Source organism: Mauremys reevesii, linkage group 7 (assembly GCF_016161935.1).
Source record: "Mauremys reevesii isolate NIE-2019 linkage group 7, ASM1616193v1, whole genome shotgun sequence".
Taxonomy (NCBI): Eukaryota; Metazoa; Chordata; order Testudines; family Geoemydidae; genus Mauremys; species Mauremys reevesii.
This window is the reverse complement of record NC_052629.1, coordinates 117,377,046-117,394,684: the sequence shown is the minus strand read 5'-3', so window position 1 is coordinate 117,394,684 and position 17,639 is coordinate 117,377,046. Positions and strand designations below refer to the sequence as shown.

Below are 17,639 nucleotides of genomic sequence, written 5' to 3'. Positions count from 1 at the left end.
GGGGTGACCCACCAACTAACTGCATTTTGGGGATTTTTTTGCAACCCACCAAAGTCCAAATCCATTGGGGGGGGGAAGGGGGCAAAAATCACAGGCCAGTATTCTCTTCCTGCTCACCCCCTCCTCATCCCGACCACCCTATGCCCTGGCACACCAGCCCAGGGTGGAGGGGAGGGGGATGAAAAGGAAGCCTGCCCTGCCCTCAGCCCTGCTGAAGGGCCAGCTTTGAGTGAGTGGCACTACCACGCTGTGCACCAGCCGGGATCCACTGCTTGGGACAATACTGGTCTGGAAAGGGAAGGAGGTTTGGGACTAAAGCATAAGGCTGGGAGCCTACAGAACAGGATCTGTACACAGCTCATCCAAAGATGTCCCGTGTGATGTGGGCAAGTCACTTCAGGGCTGCCATGACTTAGCTTAATCATCTCTGAAATGGGATCAAGACTTCCCTAACAGCAGCTTTGCAAGGCTCAGGTCTTCAATGTTTGTAAAAGCCATAGGAGGCCCAGGGATGGGTGGTGATGACATAAAGCATTTGAATGATGGCTGATCAGAAAGAGTCATTTACAACAAGATGTTTCTTATCATTATCAGCCGTTTGAAGCCAGGCATCTGTGTGTGGCCTACCAACCTCAAACCAAATCCAGGAGTTTTCATGCCCCTGGCGCACTCAAAAAAGGCCAGAGTAAGAACAAGGATTAAAGTAAAGGCAAGAGTTTTAGAAGGGATCTAAACCCTCACACGTCTGGGGCAGGAGTCAGCTTCTCACTAATGGAGGTTAGAAAGGAACTTTCCCTGGGGGTAAATGAAATCCTAATGCAGGATTGCTTGAGCCCTTTTCCAAAGCAGCCTTTAGTGGCTATTGCCGTTAGCAGTGTTGTAGCTGTGCTGGTCCCAAGATATTAGCGAGACAAGGTGGGGAAGTGATGATACCTTTTATTGGGCCACCCTCTGTTGGTGAGAGAGAGACGCTTGTGATCTTACACAGAGCTCTGCTTCAGGCTATCGTCAGTGACGGATTACTAAGCTAAATGGACCACTGATCTGATCAAGCATGGCAAATCCTACAATCTTCACTGGACTTTAGCTTTGCAGAGCGTTTGATCACATACCCTGTCAAGCCAAATGGGTTTTATTTAATATTTAAGGCATACGGAAATTTTTCAAGGTACTGAATAAAACCCATAAGGTTTGCCTGTTCATTAAGGCTCCCACGCACTATGTACACAGGTAATATACTTGCTGCCATACATTTTAATGATCCCCTGCAATTTTTATTAACTAGGAAATAGGATTACATTGCTTTTGGATAATCATTTCTTCAGAAACTCTCTCGGTAGTTTTATCCCAGAGGTATAATCACCTCAATCTTCCCACTACAGGTCTCTCTCCCTTTTACAGCCTTACCACTGTCTAGGAATATCCAGGCACTCTGTTTTAAAATATCAAGTCCAAGGCCGCCCAGAGGATTCAGGGGGCCTGGGGTCTTCGGAGGCGGGCCCTGGGGCGGAAGGACTCCCCCACCGCCGAATTGCCGCTGAAGACCCGGAGCGGAAGAAGCTCCGGGGGCCCGGGCCCCGCGAGAGTTTTCCGGGGCCCCCGGAGCAAGTGAAGGGCCCCACTCCAGGGGCCCCAAAAACTCTCCTGGGGGCCCCTGCGGGACCTGGGGCAAATTGCCCCACTTGTCCCCCCCCCCCAGCTCCGGGCGGCCCTGATCAAGTCTCCTGTCCCTTTTTCATATCTCAGCATTAGGATCACAATCCCGAACACCAGCATGCTACACTAGCATTGGATTTATACTGCCTTGATGTGGAAATCTTACTTTGTTCTCCATAACTGACTGATTACCTCCATCCTGTACAGAGAACACGCTGTCATTTATTTTTTTCCTTTAACTCCGATTGTTTGAGAAGACTAAAGAGAGATGAAGCTAAACCAATGCTTGATCCCTAGGTGAAGCACAATGCAATCTCTATTACTCCACCAACTCTTAGGATGGTCGGAAGAGACCATTCTTTTTGGAAACAAACTTAGTTAAAAACTGGGGTCAGTACTACCAGCCATTTCATAATATTCTATCTCCTGCCTCTATTTCTTAATAAGGAATCTTAAGATATCTTAAATTGCAAGTCCAGTTTACCAACAGTTTGGCCAAGCACTATTTCCAGAAGAAATATGGTCATGCTGCGATAGAGATTAGGAAGAAAACTTTCTGCACTGCATCCACAATGCCATATAAATAAGATTATGAGCTTAACACGCTACTTCCTTCAACTGTTCTTTGAAAGCCAGAACCGAAAAAGCCATGTGTTTAGGAAAGCCTATTTCTGGTTACTAGGTGTTCTCATACAGATGAGATGAGCATACAAAGCCATAAGGAACGTAGTGGTATGGGGAAGGCGGCATTATACAGGCCCAATTCTGGTCTCGGATACACCAGCATAAACGCAGAAATCAATACTAAGGCAACACTGAAGTCATGAAATAAAATGTGGCTAAGTTAAAAGTTTTGATGGCTCTGATCCTGCAGTGGTGTCTGCCAACATGGAGCTCATTGCAGGATTGGGACCTAACATAACAACTCAGCTGCCTTGATACATAGGTGAAATCCTGGCTCATTGAATTTCACCCGAAGCATTTTCTACTGATGTTTTCTTTGTTGAGGGTGAACTTTAAGATAGGGCTCTTTAAGTATATATCCACTGACTTAAATGAGAGCAGATTGGGCTCCAGCTTCTTGGAAGTGGTAAACGAAGAGCATCAATGCTTCACATTTGTGCCATAATATTTTCCCCTCCACTAATGCCAATAAGTCCAGATTTATTTTCTATACTAGTATAGAAAATACGGATGGAATAACTGGCCTGGAACATTTAGTTGAATTTCATTAGTACACAGGATAGTCGCACATACATTACACACATACGGTATGGATGGTGTGAGGATTTTATAGTCGTTTCAACTACTACAAACATGGTAGAAAAACGAGACACTGCACTCTAAATCCCACACACACACACACACACACACAAAATGCACCAACATTTATTTTCTTGTTATTGGTTTATTTGATTTGCTTTTGGCTTAGAAAATAAAAACTCCTCTGTGTATTTTTTTCCCTCCATAAAAAAAGGTTGAGAACATAATCAATGAAATATTCATACACCTGCTGTCATAAAAAAAAATCCCATCAAACAGGCCTGCCTGCTGGCACCACACACAAAGTTTACTTCGTATGCAAGGTTTTCTAATTGAATGTTGCATACAAATTTCTCCAAAATTCAGGCAAATACTAAAACTTGTATGACCCAAGCAGGAGCGTAATTAGGATTCTACTGCTACAAATTGAGTTACATGGAAGCTAGCTGACCCTATTGCTCAGTGGCCTCCTAGTCACTTCTGCACCAATCCCAAAACTGGCTCTCTTTTATAGAACCAACTTCTGTGGGTGAGGAAGACAAGTTCTTGAACTTCCACAGAGCTCCTGACGTGAAGAGGCAGTCTGGGTAAGCTCGTCTCTCTCACCCAATAGAAGATATTACCTCACCCACCTTGTTTCTCCAATATCCTGGGACCAATGCAGTTACAACAACACTGCATAGCTTAGATTGTCTACATTAGAAAGTTGTGCCTCTTTTAACTATACCAGTACATACATGGGGGGGGAGGGGGCGATAGCTCAGGGGTTTGAGCATTGGCCTGCTAAACCCAAGGTTGTGAGTTCAATCCTTGGGGGGCCATTTAGGGATCTGGGGCAAAAATCTGTCTGGGGATTGGTCCTGCTTTGAGCAGGGAGTTGGACTAGATGACCTCCTGAGGTCCCTTCCAACCCTGGCATTCTATGATTCTACAGTTCAAGTGATACTACTCCCTTAGCATGGGCTTTATATTGGTATAAAGCAACTTTATGCTGGTATAGCTTAATCCTGTATCAGAAGGGGGAAAAGCTATACTTCATTTCCTAACTTTTGAGCAGTCAATTCCTTAATGCCCTGATGGCAGTTCTTCTGCATAGAATACATGATACAATATAATGTCATATAGCTATATATTTATACCACATAAAGTAAAAAAATGTGCTTCTAACAAAATATCCTTCCATATAATCTTTATATCTCAAGACTATCATGTACAATAACCCATGAGTGTGAAGGAGGAGGGAAACATTAGGTGATGTGAAGAAGAGGTCATTGCATGAAACAGCCTGTCCTTTCCCTCCAAAATTCTCTGTTCAATGCTATATCCTCTCTCACACCACATGCTAACATGACTTCCTTTAGGACATCCCACCGGTTCATCTTGGTTGGCCTGTCATTTTCTTTCAGTCATGATCTGTAGAACTCTTTTACCCACAGAGTTGTCAGGTCTGTGCTGGAGGTGACCAAACCATCTCATTTATGGATGTTACCCTGAGCATGTCTCTAAACACACACATTCCTCACGTGGTCTTTTATGTTTACATCACTCATTCATATCAACATTCACATTTCTGTGGGACAAATCATTTGCTCATGTTTCTTCTTCGTTGCCCACTCAATGCCATACATTATAAATGGACGGACCACCATTTTACAGGCTTTCCCTTTTGATCTTACTATCTTCCTGTCATATTACACACCATTGCTCTCTCTCCGTTTGAGCCAGACATTCACTGTCCTAGCTCTAATTCTGTCCTGCATTTCCCCACATTCTGGAACCCAAATACCGGAAACTTTGCATTTTCAGTACTGTGTGCCCCTCTAGTTTCAAGGATCATTCTTCAGTGTTCGCTCTACTGAAATGACATACCTTACCCAGCGGTTCTCAAACTGTGGGTCACGCCCCCCTTCTGAATAGGGTCACCAGGGCTGGCTTAGCCTTGCTGGGGCCCAGGGCTAAAGCCGGAGCCCCACTGTCCAGGCCGAAGCCAAAGCCCGAGGGGGCAGGGCTCAGGTTTCAGGCCCCCTGCCTGGCTCTGGAGCCCTTGAGCTTCAGCTTGGCCCCCCCCTGCCCAGAGCAGTGAGGCTCGGGCTTTGTCCTCCCCCCCCCCCCCCGGGCAGTAGGGCTTGGGCTGTCTCAGGCTTCGGTCCCCCCTCCTAAGGTCGAGCAGTAATTTTTGTCGTCAGAAGGCGGGCGTGCTGCAATGAAGTTTGAGATCCCCTGCCTTATACTCTGTTTTTTCCTCTGCTTATTTTGAGCCGGTCTCTCCAAATCTCTCCCCATTTATCAAGATCCTCTCCTCGCCCTGGCCTCAGACCAGGAACCTATCACTGAAAGGCTCTGTATCCCCTTACAAACCCCACAGTCAATTCAGTCCCCCCCGGGATTTCAGTATTTATCATCCACCCAGTGCACAAGGCTGCCTCGCAGCGTCCTGCTGATCTGACTGCTCATTTAAACAGGTTTCTGCTATTTTCCTTCTAATCTGGCATCCTCTGAGTATTATTCAGTGCTCCCTCCACCGGTGTCTAGCGATTCTTACAAGAGAATTCTAAGTCATGTTCATTGTAAGATGATGGGAGTGCAGAACTCTGAAACCATGAAACACACACACAGAAAATTACACGTTTACTGACAGCGATAGAAGAAACGCCAAGTGAACCGAGACACCTAGCCCAAAACTAGAATGTAGTTAGATAAAAAGAAAAATACTAGGTGTCAAAATTAAACTTAACAAAAAGGCCCTATTCGCTTGTCACTCAGAATCCCACACAACTCTATTTAAGGCACTACTCAAGCAAATAAATATCTGTAAGTGTGCCTGGTACAAAACGGGCCTCATCTGAAAGTTCTCATGCAGCGAAGGCTCCATTTGAGTTATACTGGGATATGTGAAAAGCAAGCAACGGGATTTCTTTCACTGGGATGGGCAAACAGGTGTAACTAGTCTGAACGGGCACTGTGACAAGGTGTAACTCCTGGGAGACGAGGAGTTAACGCCTTGCTAAAGATGGACTTTGCCTACATGAAGAAGAGGTGGAGGGGATTAGGTTAAGGATACAGAGATTCAGGCTGAGGGCCCCTGGTTTAAACAACTCTATTAAAAGCCAGTCCCTAATCTATGAAGGGGTGGGAATGGGGTTAGAGAAGTGAAGTCGGTAATTAAGAGCTCCGATGAGGCTGGACTCCACAACAGGATTAAAGCCTGGTCTTATTTTAGCCTGAATGGGCTGCTTTGATTCAGGCTTTTATAAAACCCTTCGGTCTTGAATCCCGTTTACTTTAAAAAAAATGTTGATGTGTCAAATTGTTCCACAGACCGTGGCAGGATAACTTTGTAAGTGAAGAGATGCTGTTCTTCTCTTCAAAACTAGTTACTTCGGCCTCCACTTCACTCTCATCCTGCCTCTTTGCCAATGAGGTGAGCAGTTCAGTAGATCTCTCTCCCTATGTATTAATAGATCTGTCAACCGGTGTTGATATACTTCATGACAACCCCTCCTTAGCTGCAGATATGGAATTAGGGCACTTTGAATGTTCGGAGGCCAGAAGAGCACTTAGTGCGAACCTGACAAGAACACCAGATAGTTTACACTAAACTCTGGTAAACACTTACCACATACTACAGTTGCCAGAGATTTGAGTGGCTCAGGGAATTGGGACCCATTTATCACCTGAGAAGTCTCTGGTTCAAACCTCCCTCAAGTTAGTGACTGAAAATTGCTACTAGACAACGACTTGTCTCAATCACTTTCTAGGAGAAAGGGATACCCACAACAGCCCCAATTGGCTGTCTCTGCAAAGAAAGCAAGGACTAATAGATATGGTAAGTGAATTATCCTTGTACGCAGAGAAGTGGTCTCACATGGTTAGCGTTAAGGCTTATTGACAGGCGACTGTAGTTTAATCCATGCTCTGTTGACAAGCAAGACTTCATTCTCCAGGGCTGTCAAACAGACAAATGCATTATAGCTTCAGAATACGGTCTTGATGCAGTAATGATCAGGAAAGGTAACGTGGTCCAAACATTCCTTGGCAAAGGCAGCTTTCCCCTGCTTGATAACTTAGCACAGAGGTGGCCAATCTGTGGCTCCGGAGCAACATGTGGCTCTTCAGAGATTAATATGCAGCTCCTTGCATAGATGCTGACTCTGGGGCTGGAGCTACGGGGGGGGGGGGGGTGCTCACTGCTCAAGCCCTGGCTCTGCCCCACTCCACTCCTTCCCCTAAAGCCCCCATCCCTTCCCCAAACATGCTGTGCCCGCTCCCCTCCCCTCCCCAGAGCCTCCTGAGCATGCAAAACAGCTGATCATGGGAGGCATGGGGGGAGGCGCTGGGAGCTGGATGTTGACATATTACTGTGGCTCTTCGGCAATGTACATTGATAAATTCTGTCTCCTTCTCAGGCTCAGGTTGGCCACTGCTGACTTAGCACTTCATTATGCTGGACAGAAATACATCCTACTTTCCAGAAGAATGTGGCAATAGACAAGCTAGGCAAGTTTCCAGTAGTTATCTGGCTCCATTTTTTTTTTTTGGCACAGCAGAGGGAGGGGGAAATTTGAGTCCATGCTTTCTAGAAGTTCTCACATATTTGCTGTGTTAAAAACCTTTCTTTTCAGTAAGTTGCCTCTAATAGCAAAGATGTTTTTGATAAAACCCCAGTTAGGTTTTGACAATCAAGTACCTTAGAGTCAATTAATTTTCCACCACATTTCCTTTTCTGGGGCAAGTTCTTTAAAATGGTTTTATTTTACTTTATTTAAATACCGGATTATAAATAATCTACACAATCTAGTGATGCAGCACTTTATTTGAAGCTCCAATTTTCATACCTCTGCTCAATGTGAAACGTATACGCAGTAAATTGGTTTTACTGAAAAGTGTCATTAAAATTTTAGTTCAGTTAAATTTGCTTTGGGACCTGAATCTGTTTAGGTCTTGATCCTGAAAATAATTATATATGTGCTTAATTTCACGCACAAGAATAGAGCCAGGGAAGTCAATGGGATTGTTCAGGTGTGTAACATTGGGTCGTCATACTGCTGTGTAATCAGAGTCCCAGTTTGCATCCGCTTCACTAGTAAACTGAAGTAACTGCTTCCCTGCTTGGAGTTCTTCTTGGGACAACGCACAAGTGGAACGTTAACAGACTGGGAAACACAATCCTCTTTGATGAAATTTTTAAAATTAAGACAAATTTACGTTAAACAAAAACATTTTCAAGTGACCTCCTTCCTTTGGGTTCCCCAGTGAGGCATGTCTTGCCTGTAGCTGTCTTGAAGTTTATAAATTCTTTGGGGCAGGGTCCATTTTCATTTTTGTCTTGTGCAGCTCCAGTCATATTGTTGTATTGTACAAGCACCAATGATCATGATTGTGGCAGGCCTGTCACCATAGCGCCCCCTTGTGGCAGGGGTAGGATGGGGTGTCCGCACCTCACCATTCTCCCATCCTTGTGGCTGCCCCTCTGCCTCTCGGCCTTCTTCTCTACTGTCTCCCTGCCTGGAGCAGTAGCGCGGCCTAGCAGCCAGAGTCCATATAAACCCCCTTATGAGCGGGGTAGCATGGCCTAGCGGCCACGGTTCATATAAACCCCTTTTTTGAGCAGGGTAGTGTGGCCTAGCGGCCAGAGTCCATATAAACCCTCATGGTTTGGGGGTGAGGGGGTTGGGGGACTTGGGCCCGCCCTACCCAGGGCCCTGGTAGCAGCAAGCTTTCCTTGCCACTCGCTCGGCGGGGACCCGCCCGCAACACGTCGAGCGTCAATACAGCTTTAACATCGTTTATCTCTATAGTTCCCCGGGTCACTTCCTACGTGAATACTAGTTCCTCTGCGGCAGGGGGTCCTCCGGTCTGTTCCTCCCCTGTGACGCCCTCCATCGGGGCCTCAGGTCGTGCCTTGGCTTGGCTGCATCCCAGATCCTGGTTCGCGTGCGTCCTTCTCCTCCAGCGGTCATCCCAGACTGAGCTGATCTGCAGGCCTTTATATCTGATCTCCAGTTGGAGCATGCCCAGCAGAGCTTCTGGGGCGTGGCTTCCTCTGCCAGGAGAGAAGGATTAACCCCTGTTGTACCGGTGTGGGGCCACTCTGCCCTGTCACAATGATGAAGGTTTGGAAAACATTTTCATCTCTGTCCAGCCTGTTCTCATCTAGGCACACTTCATCTGCTGCAATGGTCACAGTAGAGAGAAATCCTTGCTATACAGTCAGATCTAGCTGAGTAGTTTAATCTGACAATGCTCAATTGGATTGTTTCTTTGCCAGCTGAAGACACGAGCAAGGGGGAACATGGAAAAAAGTAGCAGTAGAGAGATGTCAGGATGTTTTGGAGTAGGAAGAAAAGCCAGGTCCAGACAAACTCATTATTTAAACAACAGTGGGAAGAGCCAGGGAATACAGGAGAAGGAAAGCAGTGGTAGGACTCCAGTTTTGCCATCAGAAACCAATGATAATTGAGATGCACTTGAAATGACATCATTAAAGCTCCCATGCCATAACTAGTCAAGCCACAGTATGAGAATCATAGCATAATGGTTCTCTTGTACACTTCTAACATAATAGCTGCAGAGGGCATTACAATGTCAACTAAGGTTAGCATATGCTAGAAAGCAGGCTTCTGAATTTCCAGATATATCTGCGAAAGGTTAGTCCCCACCTCAGAGAAATATCCAGGGTCGCATAAAGTATTTTAAATTCTCCCTCCAATACTGCTTGCATATGCCAACAGTAATCCATTTCATCCTCACTATCACTAGTAAAATATTACTGTATTATTAATATATCACTTATTTTAATAAAACCAATACAAATAATAAAGTGAAGTAAAATAAATGTACAGTGAAATCCTGGCTGTAAAGTCAAATGGCAAGACTTCCATTAAATTTCAGTGGAACCAGGATTTCACCCTTGGTCTTGCATCTTTTTGTCAATGGCTTGGCAATAAAATGTAATTTCAGGACATTAAATCCTAGCGGAAGAAGGAGACCCACAAAAAAAAAATCTACACTTAGGTTAAGATATTGATTTGGTGGGGGAAGGGGAGAGAATCACCTAAATATCTTTTATTTTGCTGCTTTCCAACGACAAACAAAAAACTGACTGCACGAGTGCTAGCCTAGAAGTTAACATGCAGCTCTTTTTTTTTGGTTAAGGCGGCCATACAATTGTTAAACAGAGTCAGTAAACAATCTCTGCTACATACTGAACTAAAAAGGGAACGGATTCATTATATAGGAGAGATTTATAATGTGGAAGATTAATTCAGCCTGTGGAACTCTGTCTCAAAGGAATTGAGCGCAGTTTAAAGTTAGTTCGGACAAAACTCTAGGGCTGAATAGTCAAAAGAACCCCAAAGGATTTAGGCACCTAAATTCCGTTGTAAGCGTTAAGTAGCTCCTTTGAAAATCCCAATCTAGAACTGGACTGTACAATATGGATCATTCCTGCATTGGTAGGGAGATGGAAGATGATGATTTAAAATGTCGATCATCTCAACATTTTATGCTTCTAGGATAGTGCTGTGTACATTTTTAGACCCAACAATTTGCACAGTGGCCCTTTAATTATTTTATCACCATAGGCGCCATCGTCATGGAGCAGGACCCCACTTCTAAGACAACAAATCATATGTTTCTTATCTATTTCTAGCAGTTGGCTATAGTTAGAGCTGGTAAAAGATAAAATTCAAATTTTGTTTCCTTTCTTTGCATTGAAGTTTTGACAGCAAATCAAGATCTGGAACATTTTTAGCAGTCTTAGATATCATCCACCCATCAAAGAACAGGATACAGTCTACCAACAGAGGCTTTCTCACACTAAAATTAACACATATACGTGACCCTATTCTGAAAAATTAAGATGGGATGACTAAGCTATAAATTAAAAAAATCACATGAAAGGCTAATTGAAGGAGTGTGTAAACATTCAATGTCCATTACACATTTTCCAGAAATTCCTGTAGTTTCAAGGTAGTGCATTTGACAGTGTTGAAAGCTTTTTTCATCTGCTCTTCATAACCCATCCCATTTAAACATGGCATTGTTAACGGTTGCTGAAAGCACTGATGCAACATGTTTGGAGAAGAGGCTGCAGAAGGTTAATCTTGGATCCAGCCAATTCAAAACAATAAGAGCCTCTCTGTAGCACTTAAGCATTGTATTGGAAGCAAAGTCTTGACCCCATTTAAAAAAAAATAAAAAATAAAAAATCACACAACCAACCAAACCCCCCCCCCCCCCGCTGTATATATTCTAAGCTGTCTAGGACACTGCTATTGTAGATAAGCAATGTCTTTATGAAATGTTGATGTGTTTTTGGAATGTTACAAAGAGACATTCACACAGCTCATCTAATACCCGCTGACCTAGTTACCATACACTATGCCTGATTTAATCATAGGTCTGGCTATCCAAAAGGTTTCAAGTGTTGACCAGTCTTGCACCATATGGCTTGCACTGGTTCATCTGAACCTCTGATTACAAAACCAACATGTGTTCAACCTGCACTTCTCTTCGATCAGCCCGTTCTCTAGTGACCTGGCCATCTACATCTTGAGCAGTCATGTGACTATGGATGTTCCACAGTTGTCCCTAGCTGATCAGGATCCCAAATCCTTAAGCAAAATGTGGGTGTTTAATTAAATTTGCTGTGCAACAGGCAAATCTTTACATTCAATACTGTAATAGGAATTTCTATACAAAGCAGCCCATTTTACTGTGACATTGCAATAAAATACTAACATTACCTACTCCAGAAATAAATTCCCACGCATTTGCTAATTTTTAGATTTTGGGTTATAAGCCTATTTTATATGTATATAGCCAGCAACCCTGTTTAGATTAATTGAAAGCACGCTCAGACACAGTGATGGACACAGCGCTATTCCACAGAGATTTGAAATCTGGCAAGCAAGGTTTTCGTTTTGCAAGCTTCAGCTCTCAGAACTCTCCCATCCACACATATCTGGTTCACTCAGATTCTTTGCACTGACCGAGTTTATCTGATTGGTTCAGTCAGGTGCAACAAAGAGACAGCAGCTGACATTACTGGTCAACCCCTTGTCTGGTCCTGTGCTGAAGCTGTCAGTTGAAATCAGCATGGAGCGGAAGAAACAATGAAAGACATTGGCATTTTCAGTGAATCGTTTGAGTTGGAAGGGCTCTCTGGTAGGTCATCTCATCCTTCCCTTGCATTGCAGTGTCTGGCATCATTATTTCTAATGAATTCCCAATAGGAGTGTCTAGTCTAGCCTTGCCTATCTCCAATTATGGACATTCCACTGCCTCTCATGCACAGCTGGGTCAAATATATCTATTATCCTTTCACAGAATGCCATTTAGAACAAGGTGGAATTCTTTAGCTAAGAGGTACAGTACAAAGAATGTGTGGCTTTATTCTCTTCTCACTGATAGTGCTGTACATCAGGTGCAACGCATTTAAATCAATGGCGTCATGTCAGTGTAAATCAGGACAATACAAGTTAAACCTCCTCTCACTTAAATTTAACCATTTAAAAGTTAAAACCTATATGACATCTTTACAAATGGTACCACACCATTTTGCGGGTCCGTAAACTTTGCTACTTGATATCAAAATGGAAATGTTAGTATTTCTTCAGTTATTGGCCTTCCTACCTAGCATATACCACATCCTATCTCCACAGAGTTTCAATTAACGTGTATTGCTTACCACTTTGAATGGACAGTGGAATATGACCCTAAATGCTAGTCATTACACATAGCTGCATTTCGTAACTCACTAATGGGCTATACACAGTTGTGATCCAGAAAGCTTAGAGGACAAAGGGCTCCATTTCTGATCTCACCTACCCTGACAGATCAAGCATCACCCCACCGTAAGAACCAAGATCACAACTTTTCTAAGCCACGTGCACCCAACAACACATGCTAACAAACTGTGATTATAAATGGAGCGGAACTACCACTCCACTATAAGATGGGCCCAAGTTTTCTGAAACGGAAGCCAGCCTCTGACTTGTTTTTTTTCCATGTTCTGAGTACAGCTGAAATATCAACATCCAGAGAAAAATTAACCTAATTGTTTGCCATAAAAATACAGCTGTAAACTTGGAAGTTTTGTAAACTTAAAACACGCCTTTGATTTTCCCATCCTCACACCTTTTGATGGAGGATTTTGATCTAGTAAGCGCTCTGGGGAGACTCTGTTCATCTTCCATTTACAGCATCAGTGACACATGGCTGATAGAAAGGGTCTGAAAATGGTAAGACAGTGTAACTTGTCCCACCCTCTAATTCATTTATACCCCACTTGAACTTACACCACCATTTAGTGGATTTGCCCAATTCATCTAGGGGAGTTGCATCTGTGTACACATGGATGAATTTGGCCCTGGAAGTCTTCTTTTATCCAAAGGTACTGCAGGATTCTCTACATCAGCCCACCCCTTGTTCCCTCCCCCATTCATGTCTCAGTCCACCCACCCCCTGTCCCTCAAAGGACCATCTTTTGAGACAGATGTGTGCGCAGTGTACAGGAACTGGGTGGCATCCCCTTAAATAGTTTGTGAGCCAGCTAGTAGAGGATGGGGAGCCATACTGCAGAAGCCACCTTAACCCAACCCAGCGGCAGTGTATAGGTGTAACTATTCCTTGTGATTGTATGTTTGTATATAGTTAACAAACACAGTTGTTTGGCACCCAATGGGGTCTGGGTGGTTTTTGTCCACAAACTATTTAAAGGGATATTACCAAACTCCTATACACTGCAGAGGTGGACAAAGCAATTCATTCTCCATTCCCCCTTCCCAGTCCATAGTTTCTTTGTTAAGACTGCTAGAAAGGCTGATAATGATGGTGCTGGTGTTTACCTGTATGACTTGCATTAGCAAAGTTCACAACTGACAAATCTGGTAACTCTTAAGTATCTACAAAACAAAACAAAAAAAAGCCCAACATTTTTTTTCAAAGGAGCTTTAAAAGTTTTTTTTTTAATTCTAGCAAAAAACTGTACAACATCCCCGACTTCCACTGCTAAGACACGTTCTAGGGAATCAGTAGTTTTACTGGCCATAAAACATTCCAGCTTTCATGAAAGTAAAAGGAACCTACTAGCAGAAAGCCACAGAAAAAGAGACACCTGCAAGTTAGACCTCAGGAATTCATTTGCTCCGCTAATGTTTCCAAATTAAAGGAGTCTGGGGGTTGTTTAAGGAAAAGAAAATAACTGGACATTGTTGCCTTTTGATTAAGATAACATGTATATTTTTAATTAACTGAATTGTACAGTCTCAGTGGCATGCATTTTTGGAGCTTTCAGTACATCAAAATTAAACTGAAGACTAAAGACCAATCTGGCATCGGCTGCATCCACAGAAGCCCAATGAAACCAGCAAGGTGAATTTCTATATAGCATAGACAAAACCTCGAAAATCCACTCACCTCAAAGGAATACAGATCGTTCTGAGGCACATATTGCTGACTTCTACAGAATGAGCTCACTTTAAAAAAAAAAAGCAACAAACCAAAAAAAAAAACCCCAAGCTTCAAGTAGGTCAGAAAATAAAATAAAAAAATTTTTTTTTGCAAAGAACTTCAACCATTCTCTTTCTCCATTTTGAGATTTTCAAAGTTTTCTGGCTAGCTCTGGATTCTTGACCTTCTGGGTGTGAAAAATCCTAGCCACACAAATCAAGGATTAAACCACACTATTGCAGCCTTAAGTCTGCAGATAAAGCAGGTGCTCAGAGCTTTCCCAAGCCACCTCTGAGTGAAGACCGATTAAAGACCTAACAGGTTTTCACTGCTGTTATTAGGAACCCGGCAACCAGCAGTAAAATAGACAAAACTCAGGTCAACTTCACTCAGCTTCCTCCTGTAAGAGCTCTGAGTAGAGCCTGGGTTCGAGAAAGAACACCCAAAGGCAGAGCCCACCACCCCTCATACAGCAGCTCTTGATTGACGGAAAAATAGTGGGGGAGGGATGAGAAAGAGAATCAGAGAGAAAGCTCCTGCTCCAATCCAGCAGGGCAAGAGAAGCTTCAAGTTGATCATATTCCTACTGGTGAGAGAATATAAAAGATGGAAACTTTGAGCAAGTCACAGGAACAATATTCTAGTAGGTATCCCAGAAGATGGGGCTTGGGTTTCTATTGGGACCTATCATTTTACTTAAATCCTCTAGCTACAAAGACCCAGCTCCACAAAGGTATGTAGGCTCCTAACTTCCACTGATAGCTGAGCCCAGGTGTCTAATAACTCTGTCCTCAGGTGTTGTAAATCAACATATCTTCATTCAATTCAGTAAAGCTATGCAATTTACAGCAGCTGAAGAGCTGGTACCTTGTATGTAAAGAAGTGGGTGAGCCCAGAGGAAAAAGTGACCATTTATTTTACATACTGTACACACAAAACAGGTATATGTCCTAGCAAGTTTATAATTTAGATGAGGCTTTGTAGCTGCATTGGTTTAAACTTAAATATTGTTTTTAAACAGATGTAATAAAATGGTTGAAAACTTTGGCGTAGATATTCTTTTCTGGTTTAAGAGTAGCTTATTTTGCTTTAGTTTAAGCCTATTCCTAATTTAGTTAACCTACCCTGAAATATCAGTGTCCACGTAGCCTTGGGCAGTTTGACTCAACTGGTTTAAAATCACATTTTTAGCTAAACTGGGGCAACTTTCTTGCACAAGGAAGCCTGAAGTTAGAAAAGAAGGGGGGCGGGATAGGAGAGAGAGAGAATGACTAGTGTTGGCAGAACGGGGAGAAAGAAAACATGTGGTGAAGAACACAACATAGGGGGGGAAACTGAAGCGATATAATGGGTGGAGAGAAAGAAAAGGACAAGAGGAAACAAACACTGAAAACAATACCGGGAAAGAGGCTATTCTAGGAAAGTAAAGAGGAAGTAGGATGAGGCCAGCAAGGAAAAGCAAGTGTAACAAAAGCAAGGGAAATCTATATACATTAAGTTACACTTCCCTGATCCTACAAATATGTACTCGTGTGTGCAAAGATAAGGGTAGGTATGCATATGTATAAGTGTTTGTAGGGATGGTACAGACAGCAGATGGTTTATGTTGCAAATGAATAAAGTGCAAAAAAACTATTTCTTTAAAATGAAGGGAAATGTGGCCTTAAGGTAGTGTGGTGACAGCATGGGTATATCTCACACTGGTTAGCGTAGCAGACTTACTCTTTAGGTTGTGTCTTATAATTTTTGGGGGCTCTTGGGCTTTCTATGTATAGGAAATGAACACTTAGTGTTGACAACAATGTAAAATGAAAGTAATGTAAAACATTCATCCTTCTGGACATAAGATTTAAACTCCTCTGTCCTTTCAGGTTTTACGTGCTTTTCCAACATACCCAGATAAAAATGCTATGTTGCAAATAATACTGAACTTAAACAAATAGATAAATACATACAGACAAATACCATGAATAAGTAATAAGCTTCTTCTGACCAGGGAATTCAAAACACTGCTTGAATTCTTTTGTAACCCCCAGTAAGACTTAAGTATTATATTTTGTATAAATGGTACAACTGTATTTTTTAAGTACCATTTGCTCACTGCATTGTTCCCCTCCATGTGGAAGCACTCTGTCCTAGCTGACATTAACCCCCTGTGGAAAGAGGGGTTGTAGGTTACAGATTATTCTATTGCCTTGAATATTACTAAGAAAAGTAACCGGTGAGGGATAACGCCACCAGCGTCCTCTCAGTATAGATACCGCCAACAGCTCTCTGGGCAGTTTCCACTGATGGAAAACTTCAGTGCACCTGAGGAGGTGATTCTTCATCTATAGTGAGAGGATCTTTAGAATTGAAAAACGATTTTCCCCTACAAGTGCTAACAGATCCGAGGAATGTTTGGCATCACCCCACCCAGGAATAAATCTGACACCCGGGCTGGAGCAAGACAAAAGAAATCTCCTAGTATTCCGCTCCTGCAGCCTGAGGAGGGGGTCTGGGGACACGACCAGACAGAACGGGTCGTATTAAAGCAGCAGCATTGTCAGCACGCTGAGCCCCCACCTCTTTAAGTGCCTCTTTAAGGGGCCCGATGCTCTTGCACTGTAACTTCCTTCCTTCCTTCCTTCCCTCCGTGCTCCTTACGCGTCTCCTTGCCAATGCACCAGCTCCTTCCACCCGCACACACCCCTGACAACAAAGCACATGGTCCCTGGCTGTGCATGGCAGGCAAACAAACAAACAAAAACCCCAGCCCCACACAACGCCTTGCAACCCGCAAAACTTCCCGTGCCGGACCCAGCGGCGCCTGGCAACACCCCGGCGGGGGAGGGCGGATTTCCACCCGGTGCCTGCCCCCCCCGGGGGCGGCTGGGGCTGGGCGCGAGCCGAGGGGACGCCTGGCTGCTGGGGAAGCTGACAATAGCTCACTGCGGAGGGAGGGGAGGCGGCTCCCTGCTCCCACTCAGACAACAATGCGGCCACCTACCTTCGCCTTCTGCCTCGGCTGGGCTCTGCCCAGGGCCAGCCAGCTCGGGGCTCCCCTCCACCGCTCCGGCAGCTGCTTCTCCGCCCCCCACGCCGCCTCCTCCTCCTCCTCCCCCCGGAGATCTGCCGGTGCAGCGCAGTGTCAGGCCGCTCCTCTGCACAGCCCGGGCTCAGCTGGCATCACGCCTCTGGCGGCGGCGGCTGCTCTCCGGGCTCGGTCCTTTCCTCCATTACTGCCCCCCGCCCGGGCAGCTGCCATGCCATTACTGCCCCCCCTC

General features: G+C 44.1%; 1 protein-coding gene across 2 annotated transcripts in view; it reads right to left on the bottom strand.

Moving 5' to 3' along the window:
• FRMD4B (FERM domain containing 4B) overlaps positions 1-17,397 on the bottom strand; it is a 194,210-nt gene extending 176,813 nt beyond the window's left edge. The window contains exon 1 of one of the 2 annotated variants that reach the window (XM_039482199.1): positions 17,363-17,397. The gene's annotated coding sequence lies outside the window, so the exon portion shown is untranslated. Of the gene's footprint in view, positions 1-13,769; positions 13,828-17,362 lie in introns of those variants that run through there. The other variant, XM_039482197.1, reaches the window with a different exon arrangement.
• Positions 17,398-17,639: the final 242 nt, after the last annotated feature.